The 22,883-nt window shown below is 40.8% G+C and overlaps 1 long non-coding RNA gene across 1 annotated transcript in view; it reads right to left on the bottom strand.

Moving 5' to 3' along the window:
• Positions 1–1,523: 1,523 nt before the first annotated feature.
• Positions 1,524–22,883, bottom strand: part of LOC123365952 — a 104,521-nt gene continuing 83,161 nt past the window's right edge. The window contains exons 3-4 of the long non-coding RNA XR_006577851.1: positions 3,094–3,264; positions 1,524–1,765 (exon numbers count right to left, since the gene is read on the bottom strand). This is a non-coding gene — a long non-coding RNA (uncharacterized LOC123365952). The remainder of the gene's footprint in view (positions 1,766–3,093; positions 3,265–22,883) is intronic.

The raw sequence follows: 22,883 nt of genomic DNA, 5'->3' as shown, positions 1-22,883 counted from the left end.
GAAAGCAGTTGCAATGCCATTCCTCCACTCAGTATTCACACCGTCAAAAATTCAACACAAGGAGCTTTGGCCACATGCCTTTTTTAGTACATAAAGCAAATTCCACTTCTTAAAAGACACGTTGGGAGTTGAGCAGATCTCAACAAGGGGAATATCACTGACCGTGAGTGTTGAAGGAGGAAGAGTCTGCTGTGAATGTTTTTTTTTGTTTTTCGGAAAGAGGGGGGTAAATCGAGCTGAGCATTTCAGTTTTCTGCAAAGATAAACACAATTTGTTAACCACAGTTCTGGAAGTGTGGGGAGGGAGGGAAATAGCATGAGCTGCTCACTGCAGATAAAAAAGGAAATCCTGAGAGATAGTGGGTACCCACAGCTTCCATTTATTGCAGTGGGAGTTGTATGTGCACAGGATCTCTCAAAGTTAATATGAAAGGAATTAAGTCCTGGAAACCGGTAAAACAAAGTAAGGGGCAACTTTCTGGAAACATTTTTTAAAGGTTCGTTTAAAAATTTTAAACAGGGAAAGCAATAACTCAGAGCACTGATAATAGAGTATGAAACCTATCCCTCATAAACTTGGTTCCAGTGCAGGTCAGATTGGCAGCAGCCAGAAGCCTTCAGAAGGCTATTTAAGTGGGTGTGTTAAATGGATTGGTGGTCTCAACCAATTTCCTAGAACCATCATCTAAACTGACTGTAGCTGGCAGCCAGGCAAAGGATCGAAGAGGTATGGACATTCTTATGCTCAGTTCGTTGCTATAACCATTCAACAACACTCCAGCTGTGGAGTTGTGCATTTGCTGACAGCACCTGGAAGAAACCAGAATGGAGAGTTGAAAGTATGGATCCGATTGTACTCTGGTATAAGCAGCACGTAGTGCCACACAAGGTATTTTTGTTAACGCCTTACCATACTCTGCACACCTCCAACTCTAGCCCAAGAATTCACATTTTTTACTATTAACCCCTTTTCCTAACCCTAAACCCAATTTCTTGCAGGAGGAATGTCTCCATAGGTTCCTTCCTATGCATACCAGATTTGAATAAGAGACTCAAATTTTGATGATTTGTCATGAGAAATTTCTTCCAAACTGGTGAGATTGTGATTTCTCTCTTTTTTCTTACTTACTGTAACTTATTTGTTAATTTTCCATTCTTCCTGTGTTTCATCCTTCTTTTCCTTGTCTCTTTCTATACTTGAGTCAATAGCTACAACACAATATAACATCGACACTATCAATGAGATGTTTTTAATGCTTGTATTTGTATTCACTATGTACTTTGTGCTGTAACAATAATGCCCTTTAACTGCTTTTTCAAATGGATGACACATGCCTTTGTGTAATCTGTGTGTAGGTAGCTCATTATTAATGTACACATCTGTACCTAAAACTCAATAAAAATATAGATTAGATCCTTATCTTGGTTACACCAGGGAAAGGCTGGTGTGAGTCCGTTGAATTCGCTGATTTTTTTCCCTCTTCCTAAGGCTTAAGAGATTTTTCCTTGCGCACAGACATGTGAGGGCAGACTTACAACACCAGTTTAGCAGCCCTTTTTCTGCTAAGAGACAGAACATCCCATTTAAAAACAAAAAACAAAACCTCATCAACATCTTGACTAGCTCCCGTTGAAAAATACGTCTCTTTGAGAAATCTGGGACTTTTTCTTAATTGCCAGCTTATTAGTGGAATGAATGTCATCAGTCTTTTTACAAGCTGCTTGAAAGCGAAGAGCCTCTTTCTTCTCCCTTAAAAATAAAAACCTACCAAACAAAAAGAAAAAACACAACAACAAAACATCCCAAGAAAGATGAAAAGAGAATAAGGAAGAGGAACTGTTGAGAGCCAGGCCATTTATTCATCTCCAAACATTGGTTTCCATGGGAATAAGTTTGGTCCTTTGTGGAGGCTGAACAACCCCTTGTATACCACGACTAATGTATCCAATGTTGCGTTTGTGTGGTCAGCTTTCCTTTTGCCTCCTAGAGTCCCCTCCACTCTTCATCCCTGCCCAGAAGCAAGGCTGGGTTCCATAGAAGTAAAGAAATCATTTAATAAATAGGCTGAATTAGGGTTTGACCCAAAGCCCATTGAAGTCAGTGGGAGACTTTCTATTGACTTCAATGGGCTTTGGATCAGACCCTTAGCACACAATGGCATCCAGTCAACTTGGAAGTGAAAGTCTCAAAAAGGCTGCTTATTCTTCGTATAAAACTCACATTATTTATTTATTTCCCAAAGCTCTTTATTATTACTTAGCTCAGACTATTCAGACTATAGCATGAGATTTGGCATCTATTAATATTTAAAATTAAGTTGTCACCTTTATGAAAAGAAAGCCATAAACTTACTGGTAATTGCAAAAAAAGCCTAAATAGAGAATGAAAGATCATTTTTCGGCTGAAACGTAGCTTAAAGCAAGCAATGTTTGCAGTAAATTAAACTGTTCAAATATTCACCTGACCTGTTCTTTGCTATAACCCATGGCACAAAGTGAACCTTTAGGATAATAGCTGTGAAAGGGTCCTATTGGAGATGGTACATGATAGAATGGAAGATTTGGTGACCTGAGTCTGGGGTTACAGGAAAAACCATGGCCTGCCTGTTTTATTTGATCTGACTACAGTAATTCGCCACTCATCTTGTAATCCACTTTGACTTAAAAGAAAAAGAAAAAAGGGAACTGTTTATGAATCCATTACTCAGAGACTGCCATGAAACACATTTTCATACATTAATCCTCATCATTTCACTAACTGTCAGGGTTTTTTTCTATTAAAGAAATAAAGTAAAGGCATGTTTTCATAAATCACTAATAAAATATTTAGTGCTTTCTATTATTCCACTTTCAAAACATCCTTCCTTGTTTAAAACCTTTTAGGGTCCAATGTTTTAAAACAAAGTAAAGAAAGGAAAATGGATTGTCAATGTACAAAAGCCACTTAGACAGCTTGTTGTGTCCACTGAAGTTTGCTTTTATGAGGATATGTTTTTCTTTCCTATTTGGAAAAAAATCTATTCTCTTTGCAAGACAGAGATGCTGATGGATTTTCAATTTTTTAAAATTAAGACTGAATCTAATTTGGTTTACCTGTCATCACAAAATTCAGCTGCAACTGTAGCATTATATACAGAGACTTCAGGGATGTGTGGCTCGAAAGACGCTATGGATGTGTAGTAAAATGGATCAATCATTTGATTGTTGTTCCAAGCATCGGCAAATCAGGGGTACAGCCATTTTGGGTACGGGATACAGCCTCATCTACAGTAGGAAAGAAAATCATGTTAATAATTCAAAGTCAATGAAGCTCTCCTGATGGTAACAATGGAAGCTGCAGTGTAAACAGGGCTGACTTTCATCTTCCTTCATGGGTTAAACAAAACAAAATGAACCCTGTCTACAGTACAGCTCCCACAATTGCTGCCCTCAGGGGGTCTAAATTTTGACAGTGTAGATGCAGCCTTTTTTAATCCAAGTCAGATGATGCCGTTTGCCAACCTTCAACCACATTATGGTCTACAGAGTAAACAGCAATTTGGAGAACACAACCGACACACACTGCATTCTTCTTGTAAATGGGCCACACTGCTGATTCTACATGCGATGCACAGGTGAAAACTAGTCTTTTGAAGGAAATCCAATGAGAGCATAAGGAAAATACAGTTTTATTTCCTCAAATAAAAGGGAAAGCATGAGGTCAACATCTGGAATTGACCATAGCCTTATTCAAATGAATTTATAATTCAGTTGGTAAGAAATTGGCCGTGCACATCATTATTCAAACTCTCATGCATGTGAATGCTCCAGCTTTCCTATGGCTGTGCCTAAGAGACTAATCACAGAATTGTATGGGATTCACTTAGGCCCAGTCTTGAGCAACTATAGGCAAAGCATTAGGGAACGGGCTAAGTGTACTCTCATAAGTCCTTTAGGGCAGGGAATGTGTTGTACTATGCGTTTTGTCAACTGATGTGAAGATTTATTAATTAATTAATTTAGAAATTCCAAGACAAACTAAACCAGTATTATGGTAACACATTTGAGGTTTTGTCATGAATAAGGGTGCGTGTCTACCACAGAGATCACGGAAGTAACAGATTATATGACTTCCCGTGACCTCTGCAGTGGCTGGTGCTGGCTCAGGGGCTGCCCGAGCTGGGCACCCCCTGCCAGCAGCAGCAGCAGTTTGGGTGTGTGGGATGGGGCTCAGGGCTGGGACAGGGGGTTGGGTGTGGGGCAGTGCTTACCGGGGGGAGGAGGGGTCTTCCCCGGCTTCCACCAGCATGTCCCTACAACTCTTAGGCAGATGGGCCATGGGGCTCCATGCACTGCCTGCCCCTGCAGGCGCCACCCCCACTGTTCCCATTAGCTGTGGTTCCCAGCCAATAGGAGCTGCAGAGCCAGCACTTGTGGTGGGAACAGCACGCAGAGCTTCCCGGCCACCCCTCCCCTAGGAGCTGCAGGGACATACCAGTCGGAGCTGGATAGGGAGACTACCCACCCTGCCAACCCTCCCCCTCAGCACCAGCAGGGGTCCTGGGCCATGTGCTGCCACCCTTCTCCCCCTTAACACCAGTGGGGGTCCCAGACACACAGCCCACCTGCACCTGGTATATAGTAAAAGTCATGGTCAGGTCATGGGCTGTGAATTTTTGTTTACTGTTCATGACCTGTCTATGACTTTTACTAAAAATACCTGTGACTAAAACGTAGCCTTAGCCATGAACAACTAAAAGAGAAAAGAAAAAAGGGAGAGGAGAACGAGAACTGTGAATGAAAATTTCCTAATCCTATTGTGCATCTGAACCCTAACTATGACAGCAACCCAAACACACAAAACCTTAGTAGATGGTAAAGATTGTAATCATCGTCCCTTGATTTCAAAAAAAGGCAAAGACCTACACTGGGGTAAAAGAGAAGGAAAAAAGGTTGGTTGGATTCATGTGCAAGCAAGCAAGGCTTTTTTCAATATGAGCCAAATGTCATCTGGGACCTCCAAGGTAGGAAGCTTGGTTTGTGGGTGGGTTTTTCTGGAAAATATGGGCAGTGATGGAGCTAAGTAGGGTGCACAAGGAAGGAGAGCTCCAACGGCAATATGGAGGCACAGAGCCTCTTCACAAAAGGTCTGGCCTCCTGGTGGATTCCATGGCCTCACAGTTTTGGAGGGGGTGGCTGTACCCCATGCTCATTTCACAGGAAGACAAACACCATCTCCAGTGGAGCAACATCAAGGGGGATTCTGAAATGGGACTTTCGCAGTGTTTCTAGTCCCCTGTGCAGATTTATCCCACATAGGGGATGATCAGGGCTCAAACTACATTCTAGCAATACAAATTTTAATACCAAGAAATGTTACTGTATTTTGTAGGTTGCATTTTCTCTTTTTAATTATCTCTGTTCTCAAGCCAGAAATTTCTCGCATCAATCACCTTTCCCACGTAAATCTCCCTCCTCCCCTCCCCCTGTATTGATTTGTTTTTCGGAAATATTTTCTTCTCTTTGTAATATTTTATGTATCTGCCAACATTCACATTTTTAGCCCGTACAAGCCTTCTTGTTTGTTTCGTTTTGCTTTTGTGTTTGTCTGCAGAAATACTATTTGCATTTCTATAGCAGTTCTTTATAGATCTGAGCATCCCAAAGTGCTTTACATTTAATTACACACTGATAGTAAAGTGACTGTATGACAAATGTGGCCTTTGGGGCCTCCAACAAGGAAGAGAAAAGCAAGCCTTCCCCAGTCAGGTCAAGCCAGCCAGCCAGACACACAGACTCTGTAGTTTTCATGTAAATGAGCCACAGTGCAGTTTTCTCCTGTGATGCAGGATAAAACTAGTCTCTTGAAGAAAATCAAATAAGAGCATAAAGGAAATACACCTTTTTATTTCCCCAAACAATAGTAAAACATGAGGTCGGCATCTGGAATTCACCAATACCTTATTCAAATGAATGTTAAGTAGCCACTCCTTTGGATTGCTTTCTCCCGTAGCATTAATAAAAAAAATTTTAAAGTGTGGTTAAAGAAATACACAGCTACAAGGATTTATATTCAGCCTAGATCATCCCTAGGCAGTTACTGTATTATTCCCCTCCTCCTCTTCTCGTAAATGTTATCCTTCCCTTTTTGTGATAGTTTATCTTTTTTTTTGGTAGCAAACCATCCTGCAAACTAACAAGGTAATCCCCCCCAAAAAAATTTTTTACCAGAGAACAAATCAAAATGGAGTTTATGAAATTAAATCCCTGTTTTAATAATAAAACGTTGTTACGCTAGCCTTGTGTCCCCTATCACCTTTTGGAGAAACCAAAATGAAGAGGGTATCTAAAATGCAGCACTTTTTATTATTTCTGTAAAAGTTAACTGTGGTAATAGTTACTGACTGATGCCATTATGGTCACATATTTTTAGTGACCAACTGACCAAGATATTGAATATGCTATTTAAACTTAGCATCCTGGGACCTTCAACATAATAGCATATGGTAGCCATTTCAAACTACCCTCAAATATGAAGGCTTCCACTTTCTTTGTCTAATTTTCTCACTAGCGATTTTCTGAAACAAGGTAGAAATCCAATAATACCTCGTGCTTCTTTACAGCGCGTTCATCAAGAATCTCAAAAGTTCTTTGTAAACATTAGTAATAATTCTATATCTACCTCAGATAGGTGTTGTGCTATAATTATCCCCATTTTATAGATGGGGAAACTGAGGCAAAAGGCAGTTAATTGTCTTGGCCAAACTCACAGAGTAAGTCTATGGAAAGGCCAGGAATAAAACCCAGATCTCTTGGTTCCCAAACCTATGTTTTAACTAGATTAGTGTTTTCCAGATAATTTGTCACAATGCCCAGGACAGGTGGGGATGTCACAAAAGGCAATCAAGAGGGCTGTGAAGCACTGGACATTTTATTATAATCTAAAACAAAGAAAATCTCATTTCCGCACTCCCAGCACACCCTTATCCTTCGTCAAATATTCTCTGGCAGCTTCTCAAAACACCCATAAGTAAATTAGATAGGCTTATTGTTACCATTGATATATTTTTTTCTACTTTCAGATTAAATATAAGGAGGTTGAAAACTTTGCCTTCCAATAAGGGATCACCAACCACTAGGATCATGGTTCCTCTCAAGTAATCTGTCCTTCAAGAGAATGCTGAGGCATACAGAACTCAGTTCACAGATGGCCTAAGCCAAAACTAAATTCATGTTCCAGAGTTCTTTAACTGTAGCTCCATATCAGCAAACAAAAATCTAAACATACACAAGCAGTCACAACTGCAATATAACAAATACGTGGGTCCTTATACTATAGACTCCTGATCCCGCATGATGCTGGGTGTTCACAACTCCCACAGACTTTAACAGGAGTTGTGTTTCTCAGTACCTCTCATGAACAGGCCCTGGATTCCTGCAAGCTATGAAAACATAAAGAGGATGTGCATTCTTGTAAAAGGAGTAAAGACTGTTTTCAGCCTAAAGAGCAATAAAGATTTGCTTTTTTCACTGCAAGGCTGGTCTCGAGTCTGTTATCACTGTTTGGTTTTTTTTTACTAATGCTATTGATTTGTTTTCTTTTAAAATACAAACAGGTGCTTCTCCCAAAGTCCTTAAGCACAATATGTGATGGTGTATAGCAGCTACCAAGACAGGCTTCATTTTGGCTAGTGCTTTCAACCACCCAAGTAATACGCTGTCAAAGTTATCATTGTATGGGCTGGTCTACACTGGGGTGGGGGGGGGCGTTTCGAACTAAGATACACAACTTCAGCTACACTATTTGCATAGCTGAAGTCGAAGTATCTTAGTTCAGCTTACCTGGCCGTCCTCATGGTGGTGAGTCGACTGACACGGCACCCCCGTTGACTGTGCTTTCTCCTCCTGCCGAGGTGGAGTACGGGCGTCGATTAGCGGATCGATTTATCACATCCAGACAAGACGCGATAAATCGATCCCTGATACCCTGATCTGGCAGGTAGTATAGATGTACCCTAAGATAATGAATGGAGGTGAATATAGAATAGGAAGAAAAGTGCAACTAGACACCTTCCTGAAAGGTCTGACTAGATAATCTAATGGTCTCTTCTGGCCTTAAAAATCTAAATCTATGCACAGGACTAAACTTTACCAAAACCATATGAAAAATAAAGAGAGACTATAATTTACAGAGGATAATAAATATGAGGGCATAATGTCAGGGCAGGTGTGGTCCAAGACTCTCATAGGACAAGTGTTATTTAGAATGCTGTGGTTGCAATGGCAGTCTAATGAAGCAAGCCCTGAAAGCTGCTATAACAATCAGAGATTGGGACTCGGAGGTAATGATGAGACCCACATGTACATTTGAGCTCAGGTCTGATGTCAAACCTGGACTAAGGTTTGAGTTCAGAGTCAATGGAGCCAAAATCCTGTGAATTGCTCTCACAGGTTTTCTGACATCTTGATCCACTTCCAAACCAAACCCAGGAAAGAGGGTCACTTGAAGGACGTGCTCTGGAACTAAAACCGAAGACCCCAACATTTGGAGGAAGGAAAGTTGGGATTTGGGGTGCCAGTATGGAATCATCTGATTATTAAAGATATGTTAAAAGTGTTTAATGCATCATGCAAAGCTAAGCAACAGCTAGTGCTGACGATGGCATGTGCTCAGCCTTCACTGTCTAAAATGAAGAAGTTACCCAAGCAAATAGGTGAGCTTATTGTAGAGACACTCCTCTTTGTCTTTCACATCTTTGCCTTATTCCCTTTAACTGTCTGCTTCGCTCTCTCTCACTCAGTCACACACCTCACCCCACTCTGGTGTAGGTCCATTATGTATGGACTGAACATTTGCAGTTTCTGATTAATTTGACCCAACTATTTGCACTTCCAATAGCTATAAATCTCTCCTTTCTTTCATCTGCTGAACATAAATTATAATTTCTGCTTCATTTCATCTTCATTTTATACCTGCTCTTTTCTTCTTGCTCTCTTTCATCTACAATGCAGAAATGATCCTCACCCCATGACCTGCTCCGCATACAAACACAAACACATTATCTCACATCTCTTCTGTACAAGCTATTTGACTTCTTTTACCCTGAAATGCTTTCTGATCAAGGCTGGAAGCCAAAATGTTGTATCTAATGGACAGGGCAATATTTTACCAAGCTTTTACTTATATACTGAAAATCAATGCAGCACAAAAATTGCTCTGCTGCTCTGCTAAATGAATGCAAGACAAACTATTCCTGGCTTACTCTAGTATAAAGAAGCTGCAATGAAGAGAAGATTATATATTCCAAATCATCTCAGATACCCTCTTTATCATTATTATTGCCTCCATTTTCTACCACATTTTAGAGTAGATTCTAAATGGCATATTAATATTAATTTTTCTTCTTTGTGAGAGTTAGGATAATTTGGGATAATTAAGGGAGTGGGGGGTAAAAGAACCCATTGTGGGGTTATAAATCTCCAAAGAAGGTTTTAGTTTTGCATTTTACTTCGTCAGAAAAAATGTAAATGCTTCAATTAGTGTGGAAATCAGAGGCTCCTCTCTCATTAACAAGGAGGCCTCTGACCTCTCACCTTGTCCAGAGCTGAATCCGAGGATTTGGGAGCAGGGCTGGGAGGAGAAGTGGGAGAGCTCTGAAATGAGCAATTTGGCACATTTCTTTAATGCAGATACAGCTTAAAAGGAAATAGGAAATCATCAATCTTTTTTTAGAATATCATTTATATCCAAAAAAGGCTTATCTACAGGAGCTGGCGGCCCATTGTTTGTGATAGGGACACTGCCGCATGTAATGAGAGTTTTACAATAGGCTTGAAGCCAAGATAACAGAGCTATGCCTATGAGACACTGGGCTGAATACCCTAAATGTAAACGCTCCATGTTTCATAACAAAACTGTCAATAGAGAAGGGGGGAAAATACTTTCTCTGCTGTATTGTGCTATCCTACAGGTGAAGCAGCCTGAAACCTTCTAAATGATGATTGGAATCGATTTATACGCAGGTGGAATGTTACAGATCTGTCTTCTCAGTGGTAGCCTTAAAAACAGGGAAATTTAGTAGGAGATTCTTCTTACACTGGAGTTTAATCCCCCACTAATCCATAGTTACCCAGGGAGGCACACATAAGCAAATGCCTGATATATTGGTTGCTGATGGGACTGAATGTTACTGTTTTGCATACAGTTTGCCATTTTGCACACATTCATTTCTCTTTGAGTAGAAGTGTCCTGACAGATTATTACATCTCTTATATGAATAAAACCCATGTGTGCAAAGTAGCTAAGCACAATTATTACCTGATCCTTTTGATTAAAAAAAAAAGATGTTGATCTGCGGTGGTTTGTCATTAAATATATATATACGATTACTCATCCCACTCTCAAACACATGGAGTAATTCATCATTTACATTGAAGCTCTAAGGTTTTTCTACCTATTGATGCATATTCTGCATTCAGCAGCGGATCTTCTAAGTGGCTTGATAGGTGTATATTCTGCACAGTAGTCTAACCCTGGGACACAGAGACAAATTTTCAAAGGCCTTCAGTCCTACGTGCAACTTTTGAGCATAAAAGTGCTCATAGAGAATCTACAGGTCTTACTCTACCTTTCATGTATATGGGTGTAATTCCAGAGTAATTCCACTGAAGCCAATGGAGCTACATTCGAATAAACTGGTGTCAGGTCAGAATCATGTCCTACATGTAAATGGACCAACTCATACCCATTTATACTTTGTACGCTCTCTACTTTTGTGCACCGATGTTAGTGCTGAGGAAGGTTAGGTTATTGCTTCTCTTGCCTTGCTACCAGCCACATGCCCCATCCCCTCAAATTCATTCCAAATGTTGCTATTGTCATCTTCCTGATCATGCCTCCAACCAGATTCCTCCCTCTCCTCTACCACATCACACTTGTTCTAGTCTTTGCCTCCCCGGCCCTTAGCCATATAGCTCTGCCCTATATCAGATCTGCTAGCTTGCCGAGCCATCGACCCTCACCTTACTCTACCAATGATATCAGCCTTCATCACCCCCTGTAATCAGAACTGCTCCCATGCTACCCCTTACACATGTGAAAAAATTCCCCACCATATTCCACAAAGCTGCCATCTTATCCTCTTAAATCCCTCCTTAAAAACCTACCTCTGGCATAATGCCTTCAAATCACTCCCACAGAGCTTCTCTTTTGAGGCCATACTCCGTTCACTTTATTGATTACCTCACACTCCCAACCCACCCTCCATTCCCATTTGCCTGAAGATCACCTGCCTTATTGTGTGTCATTTGACAGCTATATTGTACGCTCTCTGGAGCAGGGCCTTTCTTCATTGTTACCTGTGCCGCACCTAGCCCAAAAAGGCTGGGATCTGTAACTGAAACTTCCCTAGCTGCTACTGGAATACTATAAATGGATATGGAAATTTAGCCTAAAAATGCATGGATTTTGTGCTTACTGATTTAGGGTCCCATCGCCAATGGCAGGTTTTGCCTAAAGACAGGGCTGGACCTATGCTTGATGTCTGATCCTGATCTCCCAAAAGTTTATCACCATGTGACTCCATTGATGTCAGGGGCAGTTACCCCTATCTACTTCAGTGTGACTGAGAGAAGAATCAAGTCATTAGAGTACTACCTATAAGAATCAGAATTGCCAGTACTAGCACACATACTCGTGGCTGGGCTACGAAATGCCTGGATTAACAGGAAATGAGTAGCATGGCTATTGAATATCACCTTCCATTCAATTGTTTCTTGAGATTGCACATTCCAAACCAGCCTGGCTCTGACTGCCAGCTGCCATCATGTCCGTGGCACTAGCAGGCTGTAAGCATTAGCTAAGACCTGTCAGCCTCATAGCTGGAGACCAGACCAGGTCACCTGTATGTTAGTTTTCCTCAAAAGAGGTATTAGTCTTCCAAGAATGTATTTAGTGTTTAGACTCTATGAATGTTGCTGCATGCATGAATCTCATAATATCTATACCCCCACATTATAAGTTAATATTTAAGCATTTGCACTGTAACTGTAAACCCCACAGTCAGGAGAGAAACATTACCTAGTGTGAAATGCTAGTCTGCCACAGGCATTATCTCCTGTCCAACAAAAGAAGGCCCACACACACCAGGCAAGCCAGTGTGGAACATCAGAGGACAAAAGACTTTGTTGATTGCTCCCACCACCACCACCACCACCACCACCTTGAAGAGGAGAACGTGTCTCATCATCTTGGACTATGGGAATAAAAATCCCTGACAAGACAAAACTGCATCTTTTTCGCTGTTTGAACTCTGAAGGGCCAGAGACTGTAAATTGAAGCCAGAGATCGCCAGGGCTGCCTCCTGGGGCTTCCCTGAAAGACACTTTGACTAGACAGATCGCTATAATTCTGTCACTCTTCGGATTTGGATGGTGACTCATATGTGTATATGTTTGCTTGCTTAAACCTGTAAATAAATTCTGATTCCTTTTTCTTTGTTAATAAACCTTTGGATGGTTTATTACAGGATTGGCTACAGGTGTTGTCTGTGGTGTACGATTTAAGGTTCCAATTGATCTGGGACTGGAAGCAACGTGTGTGTGTGCGTGTGTGTGTGTGTGTGCGCGCGCGCGTGTGTGTGGCTAAGTACAGTTTGTCTGGGTGGCAAGATAGAGTGGAGAGTTCAAGGGGACTGTCTGTGACTACAGGGTAAGACTGTCATAGGGATCCAGCAGTGATCACATTTGTTACCAGGCTGATGAAATCTAATGATAGAACACACCACCAGTTTGGAGTGTCTGCCCTGTTTTTGACAGTCTGCCCTGTGGTAGGCACTCACAGTTGTGAGCCACTCCAGACAGCATGACAACCTCCTCTCCTGTTTGTGGGCTATTCTATCCTATTCAGATTCTTGCACCCCCATCACTGGGTTATGTAGGGGAAGAATCTGTTCTTACCTTCCCCATTCCAAGCAAGTGAGATAAAGGCACATTCTGGATCTGATCACTAGGCCCAGTGGGATAATTAACCTGAATTTCCTCCCACAAAACCAGCAGGATTAGAAAAGTGCAAACATTACCAGGCATCCTATGGGACTGAAAGCTAAGGGGTCAAGGAGCACTCTTGAAAGCAAAATCTGATTCTCCTCTCACTTACACTAGAGTAAATCAGTAGCAACTCCAGTGAAGTCAACTGACTTACTCTAGATTTACACAGAGCAGAATCTGGCCCATCAGGGCTGATTTTGATCTTATGCAGACCGGTTTTTAAAGCACTATATCTCCACTGATGTCTGCCAGCTTACACGTGATTTAAACTCATGTAAGGAAGATTAGAACTAGGCCACAGCTGTCTAGATAGAATCCAAGTCACAATGTAGAGATACGGTTCCTACTGCAAGTAAAACCTGATGCTACTTATTAAAGAAAATTGAAGTCATGGAGGCCTGATGTTCCGGAACATTTTGGGCCTCATACGTTTAAGATATGTTCCTTAATGCTCTTACCTGTGTGGTAAATATAAGACTTATAATGCCCTTGAGTTCAGTGAGAAATGAGGGGATTCCTGAAGGTTCAGATACCCAAATTCTTCACAATTTTTTTTTAAATGAAACATGTCATTGTGCAACTACAGATCAGCTCCTTTCCTTTTCCCAATAACTCCTTCTCCTTTAGGATACTTATACACCACAGTGAACCCCATCCTGCAATCTAACTCAAACGCCCACTGTTTGTCTCCACGTTTCCTGACGTGTAGGATAGTGAATAATGAATGACTTTTCATCATTTGAACAACAAGTGCATTACCCACTTTCAAATTACCTTGACATCCAAGCTCCATATTAGGTGTGAGATTTGATTAGGACATTTCAGCTCGCCATAGCTACATTACTCAATAGGGTTCCACTGTTACATTTTTCAGTTAAAAATCGCAGGTATTAGCAGTGAGGAAGGAAATTGGGACAGAAAATTAAAGATATTAGGGAAGCTGAGAATTATAAAAGGCTCTACTGGGAGGAATTTTAGTAATCACGGTTTGATAGCAAGGGAAATAAACAAAGGCAAGTCGGTGATTGATGTTAAACAAGAAAATGTTTGAGTCAAATAGAGATGGGATGAAAATGGAACCCTGAAAACAAACCCAGTCTCCAACTTCCTTATTATTATTTGGATTACAATACCCAACCAACTTCAGGGCCTCATTGTGTTAGTCACTGTATAAACAAACAGGTACTCTGAAACAGCTGTGGAACCCCTAAAGAGTGTCCATCAATGAGCTACATTGTGGCTTTTCCACAATCTGCATTTATGGGACAACAAAGAGCTGTGTTGCCCAGAGAGCAGGCCTCCCCCACACCCCAAATAAGTTGTGATTCAGTGTCACAATCTGCTTCCTGGTTTCCCCTTGCACTAGAGAGGTGATAGGGGATGCATCCTGAGCCGAGCCCTATACCTCCTACAGTATACATAGCCCTGCCTGTGCGGGGAAGGAGGGGGGAGGAGTCAAAAAAGAAATCTGCCCTCTTCCCACCCTTTCTTGCCCTCGCCCTACCCACATGTCCAGGGGTGGGGAATGTAATAACCCCATGGAAGCCACTTTCCCTTCTGCGCTGTTTCCCACAGTATGGGTAGCTGGGGAAGGGAAATAAAGGGATGTGTTACTTCCCTTACTCCCCTACATGAACATGCAGGGCAGGCCACAATCTGGACCTAACTAGACAAGACAAACAAAAGGCAAGAGAAGCAGAAGATTGGAAACTGAGGCAAAAAGGAAAGCTGAACAAAACATGTCACACAGAGAGATTTGTCACAACAAGGGTTGGGGGCGGGTGAGGCATTAAATCACAAAAAGATGAGGGTACCCTCACTGCACAAAGAGGATGCATAAAATCAACCCTTCCCAATGGCCTAAAAGAAAATCAAACAGGGCTCTAAGTTACAGAGAGCAGAATGCTGGTATTTCAGTGAAAAGCATGCAATGCATTACAACAGGTAGAGGGTAAGCCATCTTAGCTAGCGCAAAGAACAACAGATGCATTGATTTTTAAGGCCAGAAGGAATGGCTTTGATCATGTAGTTTGACCTCGTGTATAACACAGGCCACAGAATTTCATCTGAGAAATTTCTGAAGAGATAGGAATTATTCTTCTTTACTACAGAAGAGCCTCCTTACAATCTTCTTTCAAATGATATCTGAACATTATTCTGAAGGGAACTGATTGGTGTTAGGCTGAATTGTTCTACTACAGAAGAAGCAGTCAAGAAAATGATGAGTCACTGTTAATGCAGTTTTGTTTTAACAATACTCAGTTGGTGGCAGGAAGTAAGCTTCTGGCTGGGCATGGGGCATGCAACCCTCCAGCTGGCTGGAATGCTGAGGTTCTTATTGAAAATTTTACTCCTTCCAGCTCAAGCAAAGCTCATGTTGATTTCCTGTCACCCATTGAGCATTGTCACTACAGTTTGGTTTTAACAGTTACTCATCACTTTCTTGGTCACAGACTCATTAGTGACTGATACCAATGAATCTTGATTGTTTTAAACACAATACAGCATTCTTTTTTTTTTTACTGCTCCCGCAATAAAACAGTCCTGCCTGCAAGCAATAAGTTCCTTTCAGAATGCAGAACTCAAACATCAGATACCTGAAAGCAGGTTGCTGCTATTCTTTGCTCTGGTTACACTGACTCACTACCTACTGTACATGGTGTAATGCAGAATATATTTACCATTGAATAGTACTGCTCAGACAGCCGTCACTTTGAATAGTGCTTGATTTGATTTTATTCTCCTGTGGAGGGAATGAAAGGGTGATCCTCTGAACACGGGGGATACTACCATGGAGTCAATGAGAGTTTGCCTGAATAAAGAATGAATACAAAATAAATAGTGATTTAGCCTGCTATGTCTATTGGAGGACACCATTTCAACTATGGCTATTCCAAGTTATAAACCCTATTTTCATGATGCTCTGCCTCAACAACTGCAAGTCACATCAAGCTGGAAATCCGCATTCTATCCAGAACAAGTTGTTATACATTTATTAGTTGTTTTTGTATTATCCTAGAGCCTGGGAGCCCTAGCCATGGATTTATTTTTAGAGTTTTTACAGAGGGACTGGTGTCTAACACTGAAAGAGAAGGAGACCAGGAGTCAGGCAGACCCCCAGGGTCCATTCCCAGGTCTGTCACTTACTCAGCAAATCAGTTAAGCACCTTGTGCCTTATCTTAGCCTGCTGTAAAATGGATATACTACTACTTATGTATGTCACAAGAACGGCTGGAGATTTTATTAGTCACTTGCAATGTGATTTGAAACCCTTGCAGGAATGAATTATACCAACAAGTATTATTCTTTCAGTCTAAGAGAGGACCATATGTTCTGAAATTAGGGAGATTTTCAGCTATTTGTCATTGCCTGAGAGGAGAGGGAACATCCTCCTCTCCCCCCTGCACACACACACACACGGATTATTTTATCCTCAGAGATGATGCCCCTTAACGTATTTCCCAAATATGGTGGTCATTATGAACCTGTGGAATTAGTGGCATTGCATCCATTTAAGACTGCAACTCTTTTATTTATTTTTTTCTTTTTCTGCTGACCTTCCACCCTGGATCCTGGTGTCAGTTACCACAGGGGCTACATGGTGGCTTGGGAAACAGCAGGGCCGCTAAGTGCAGCAGCTGTCAGAAAGATGGAATGAGATGAGGGCAAGAATCTGGGGATAGGGCTTGTGATTGTAGTCAGGTGATAGGCACAGGAGCCTGTGCCTGCCACCGCAAATCCAGGACACCTGCTGTGGCTAGACTCCAGCTGCAATCCAACAAGAGAAGGATTTGTCTTCTGGATGCTCGGTCACTTATGTTTTCTACATTATATCTCTATATCTTACTAAAGAAGATCTCAAATAAATTTGCATCAGTGGTTTGCTGAGGGTTTCTCCCCAAAGAATCACAATTTAATTGCGGTTATTATCTTCCTAAGAGATGTACAGAGTGTTTTTCCAATGGTTTATTTAAAGCATAACTAAAGAGATATTGATAGCAGTGGATTGTCTGGTTAAAAATGTCAGTCCTGGTATTCCTCTAGCAGAACTAGGGTAAAAATAATAGGTCTCTTCAAATCAATCATCAACATTCTCTAATTTATTATATTGTTGTATTTTCAGACCCATGCATAGCATACACAGCACATCATTACAAAGAAAAGCAGTTTGTAGATATATAAAAATACAACTGCAGTCCTAGTTACTGTCAGCCTCTTGTAGAAAAAAATAAAATACTTTGACAAAGAATAAAAAAAGCACACTATAAATTTAAAAAAAAAAACCATTCATGAGAGACCTTGGTTAAAAAAAAACATTTCATAACATATCTTGCTGTTTCATACAGTCTTACAAAGTTGTATAATATTGGACATAATTCTCAAAAGATTAAGCAGATACTTTATTTTAAAAAAGGAATAGTCCAGTAACAGCTTCAAAAGCCAATAACAAAACGACAACATTTTATTTCAAACACACAGCACCTTGTATACGTTTTATACAACTTTTTTGTAACAACTTGGGGTGGGAGTGAGGCACAACAGAATATACATTGACAAAAAGTCTGTTAAAAATAGAGGAGAATAATGTTAATTTTTTTCTTGTAAATCCCAGTGTTATATCCCCTGTGATTTATATACTCAGGCTAAGAAAAAATCCAAGAGAAGAGGTGGGAGACATCCTAAAAATTGAGCAAATAATTCATAACAATTTTTTTCCAATCCGTTTAGCTATTGCTGTGAATTGGCTTCAGTATTCCTAGTTGCTTCATTCATTATTTGTGCAAACAAATATTAGCACATGAATCGTTTGTCCAGTCTGAGTGTTTTGCCATTTGCTGTTTGATAAGTCACACGGTGTTATTTCCGCTTCCTGATTGGATGACTCATGCCTTATGAATAGGAGAAGTACCTGACCAAAAAAACTAAAAACAAACCCAGGGGCTTTGGTTCTCTCAGTGGGGACAGTGGAGGAGCCCATTAGGGAAAGAAAGATAGCAAGAGATAAGCAGGACTAGGGAATTTCAGAACATTTTATATCTCGTCCGATCCTCTTTTACATACAAAGAGGCTCAACATTTGGCTACATACCTGCAGACCAAATTTCAATACAGCTGGGTTCCTTTATAACTGATATACAGAGAAAAATACAGGCCAGATTTCTTGACTGTCTAGAAGACTTTACAGCAGTTTTTCTCATTATATACATACCAGCACATTGTGTGTGTTGTGGGGTGGCTTTATGCAAAGGTTGTCACCAGATCCTAGTCTGGCTAACTATCTCTGAATACTGGGGCTCTAGCCAGGGAAGTAGGTCAGGGAGTAGCTGTGTATTCCCCCTACTATATACAGCACCAGACTATTTCACATATTAATACACTAAAGGCATGAACTGATTTGACTGGTTTCAGTTTCCTACCAACTATCACCATTCATCCTGATCAGTTTAGTAATTGCATGTGTTTTCCCCTGAACATCTGAAGTCTGCTATGGAAAAGGCCAATGTAATTGCTGAGCTCAATAGGACAGGCCGCACTGGGATTGCTGATAACGAGGAATCAGATATGGGAGAAATGGGGGCTACCCTTTATTGGGAATGTGGGGAAACCAACCAATAGCTACAATACATCTCCAAACTACCAAGGAAAAGGCACTTGGATACTGATACTAAGGTGAGGGCTATCAATATAATCATCTACAGAGAGAGATTCCATCAAAAGGCTATAGCAAAATCATCTTTTTTTCCACAGAGCAACTTCATTATGTGGCAAATTTTGCTCCCTTCTCTGTAGCCATGAAAGGTCCTAGACAACAAAACTGATGCAGTCCCATGGTGGTGGAGGGGCCAAATTTTGGAATCTTAGGTAGGGACATAGACTCCCTGCTTGTTGTAATACCTTTCCCTAAACAGGGTCAGTGCATTGTCCCTGCAAAGGGGTTCTGAACGGCAGCCAGTAAAGGAACAGAAGCAGAGATGGGGGTTCTGCCATTACAAGAATTCATTGACCACTGTCTTTTGTTGAGAAGGGAGACAGAAACTCCACCCACAACTTCAGAGGTGAAGTGGGGAAAATGTCCATTCCTAACCCAGTGAAATGCCTCCCACTTGGCCAGAGGCACAGGATTCAGTCCAATTTTAGCTCTAACGAGAAGAGCAGTGGGCCTATTGTAGTGCATCTGGGAATTTCATTCTGCTTCACTATAAATTGAATTTTGTAACATATTGTTTACTACCAGATCCCCTGGACCTGTTTTACTGACACTGACATCTAAAGATGTTTGCTGAACTTCAGTGTACCTCAAATACAAATGCATTTCAAGCACCTTGGCATTCATCCTCTACAATTATTTCACTTTTAGTACTATTATAGTATTTTGGACTAGCTTCAAATTGACATTTTACATTGCAGAACCCCGGCCCCAGCATGTTAAAGGTGTCGCATTCCATTCCATCATAATGTGACCAATTATAGCCATTGCTATTATTTCCTTTTAGACTACCAGGCCTGTAATGTGGCATCTTATACAGTTATACAATTTCCAAAGAGCAAAACTGCTGTGTGATCTTTGCTCTGGAATTTTCACTGCAGTCCATCTGGGGAGCCTTCATCTCCATATGCAGCTACAATGTCACATCTCCTTGATGAACAACTGCACACATTGAATTTCACTAATGCACGATGACAAGTAACAATAGGAGTTATGTTGCTCTAGCTCTTGTCCACTCTTAAAATAAAATACTGTATGACAGGCTAGTCACAGCTGCACTTTTACAAAGAGACGTCTATGGCTTCTAAGCAAAGCAGCTGAAAAGTTTAAAAAAATCCACCCACAGAGTGAGATCTTAGGCCAAACTTGAGTGCCTACAGCTAGGCATATAAATAGAAGTGGTGTGATTCTGAGGTTGTGCTGGGCAGTCACAACTTCCAGTGACTTCCCTGTTTCAAACACGAACCCAGTAGGAAATGTAGGTGCTCAGCACTTCTGAAAGTCAGGCCACTTCTAATTAGGTGCCTAAACATGGACTATGTGTAGGGATATTAAAGAAGGTTTATATTAAACATGGTTTATATGAGAAATGATTTATTGATTTATTGTTAATTAATACTTTATAACTTAAGGTTTATGTTAGAAGTAAATTTGTGATCCCCAGCATTTAGCTTCTAACCTGCAAGCCACCAGCTGTGTCTGTGTAAAGCCTGCTCAAAGAGATACTTGGTATAAAACTTGTTAAGCTCAAAGAAATACTTTGTATAAAAGTTGTTAAACATTAATTATCTCTAAGTAAGCCAAAACAGTAGCTGTTATAGTGTATAGATAGAGACCCCCACCCTCTGTAAGTTTTCATCTCACTTTATCTTTGCTTGTTAAAAGACAGGGAGTCTCACATAAATTGGTAACACCCCAAAAGGTAAAGAGACAGTGAAATAGATGTGATTAAGATAGAGAATGTATGTGAATGCATGCCTAGTTTAAACAATGAATGAATGGTTAGGGAGTCACCAGCCTGAAGAATTCAGTGTCGGCTGAAGAAGGTGTCAAGTGGGATCAACCAGATGACCCCCCGGAGGGCAAACTGGAATCCACCCACCACACCTCAAAGGAAGGAAAAACAAAACATCTAATAACATGGAGCCAGCCATCTGCTGATTGATTTAGCAACAGCAGAATGAAGCAACTCCTATGAACTAACATAGGGAAAAATCCCTATAAAACTGGACTCTAAAGACTGAGGACTTTGAGTCTATGGTTCTGCTGCCAGCCTCCAGGAGCATCAGATGCATCTGACACAGACTCGGCTCCATCCTCATGACCAAGATACCTGGCCAGTAACTTGGCATGAGCAACATCTAGGCTGGTAACTATAACATCTATACAGAACCTGAATGAATGATTGTGTGGATGAATATATGTGTGTGTGTGTGTGTGTGTATAAGGAATAAGTAGTAATAGAAACAAGTAGGAAAACATTGTCTTTTGTTTTGTTATGGTATTTACAATAAATGTGGCATCTTTGCCTTATCCCTCTTAATAAGATCCTGCTGGTTTTTATTATATTGGTACAACATATGATGCCTAATATCTAACTTGGAAAATTTGGTCTGAGATTTCATCTCATTTTCCTAAAATCAGTTCTTTCAGAAAATAGGTTACATTTTAATTTAAACGCACAGTCAACTGGTATCGCAAAAACAAAGGGCCAGTTCCTTACTCCTGTTGAAAGCACCTTCTTCTGTGAGTAGACTCATTGAAATCAATGGAAGTACTTCTGAAGTCAGGGCCTGATCACCCAAAGCCCAGATGGAGTTAACGGAAGGATTCTCAGTGGGCTTTGGATCAGGCTTTCAGGTACTGCCAGGTTAGAGTAACAATGTCAGAGCCTAGCCTATCATAAAGAGGGGCTGTACATGAAGGGCACAGAATTGCAGTAATTTATCTCACCCCTTCTGTACATCACACTTCTCCAACACCAACCCAACTACAAGTAAACAAATGTTTCTCTTATAATGTAGTAAGGGTACCTTTTAATTGTTTAAAGAAAAGCTGTGGTAAATCGTGAGCAACTTTCAGATTCATGTCCTTCAAGGTCACACAGAGCTATATATGTGGTTATACAATCTTGTTTTTCCAAGGTCAGCAGGAAAAAAAAATGTATAATTCTGCTTTTGGTCTTCTCCAACTCTGGAGTAATCTGATGCTGCAGGAATCAATACATTCTTGAGACACCGTTCCATGGAAAATGTAAACCTTAATGTTATCTGATATTTGGGTTGTACAAACTCAAGCAAATTGCAGAAACTATAATCCCAGGCTGTGAATCACTGCTGCAGATCTAATCGGTACCACTCTCTTCTGCCTATCAGCTCTGTTCTTTGTGTGGCAATAGAAGGATGGGTTACATATTAGTTTTGCTTTTCTTTCTTGGGATTCCTTGATAGCTGAAGATTCCAATGTAACCAAACATAACCAGAGACCAATCCAGTTTGCTAGTTTCTCTCCAGTACATATGAATATTCTTAATCCCTCTAGAAAAACAAAGGCGGCTCAAAAGTTCACACTCAGTAAAAATCCATAATAAATTTTATCTCCATCCCCCTTACCCCATCGCTTAAAAAAATTGAAATTCCATACTAATGAGAAGTACCAATCTTATTTGATAACTGGGATTGGTGGGCAGAGCCCATCAAAGCAAAAGAGGGATGAGGGAGGGACTATACAACCCAGAAATTAGCAGCTGCCAGACTGACAGCGTTGGAGAATGAGTTTCTTTAGCTAAGGAGCAGTTTCAACACAAGCAGCAGCTGACTTGGTTTGTCTACCCAAATAGAGGATAAAAAAAATTCATTCTCCAGCCTCATTCACTCTTTGGACATAGATTCCAAAGCCAGAAGGGACCATTGTGATTATCTTAATTTGACCTTCTGTATAAATCTGCCATCCACAAGTTTAGGCTTGAAATTAGACAAAGGTTTCTAACCATCAGAGGAATGAAATTCTGTAACAGCCTTCCCTGGGGAGCAGTGGAGGCAAAAAACCAAACTGGCTTCAAGACTGAGTTTGATAAATTCATGAAGGGGATGGTATGATGAGACTGCCTACAATGGCATGTAGCCAATCTGTGGCTGCTAGTAGCAAAACTCCCCAATGGTGGGAGATGGGGAGGACTCTGAGTTATTACAGAGAGTTCTTTCCCAGGTGTTTGGCTGGGGATCTTGCCAATATGCTCAGGGTTCAACTGATTGCCATATTTGGGGTTAGAAAGGAATTTTCACCCAGCTCAGATTGGCAGAGACCCCAAGGATTTTTCACCTTCCTCTGCAGCATGGGGCACTAGTCACTTGCTGTTAAAACTAGAGTG

Source organism: Mauremys mutica, chromosome 3 (genome assembly GCF_020497125.1).
Source record: "Mauremys mutica isolate MM-2020 ecotype Southern chromosome 3, ASM2049712v1, whole genome shotgun sequence".
Lineage (NCBI taxonomy): Eukaryota > Metazoa > Chordata > Testudines > Geoemydidae > Mauremys > Mauremys mutica.
The sequence above is the reverse complement of the archived record's forward strand: the minus strand, read 5'-3'. Positions and strand labels throughout refer to the sequence as shown.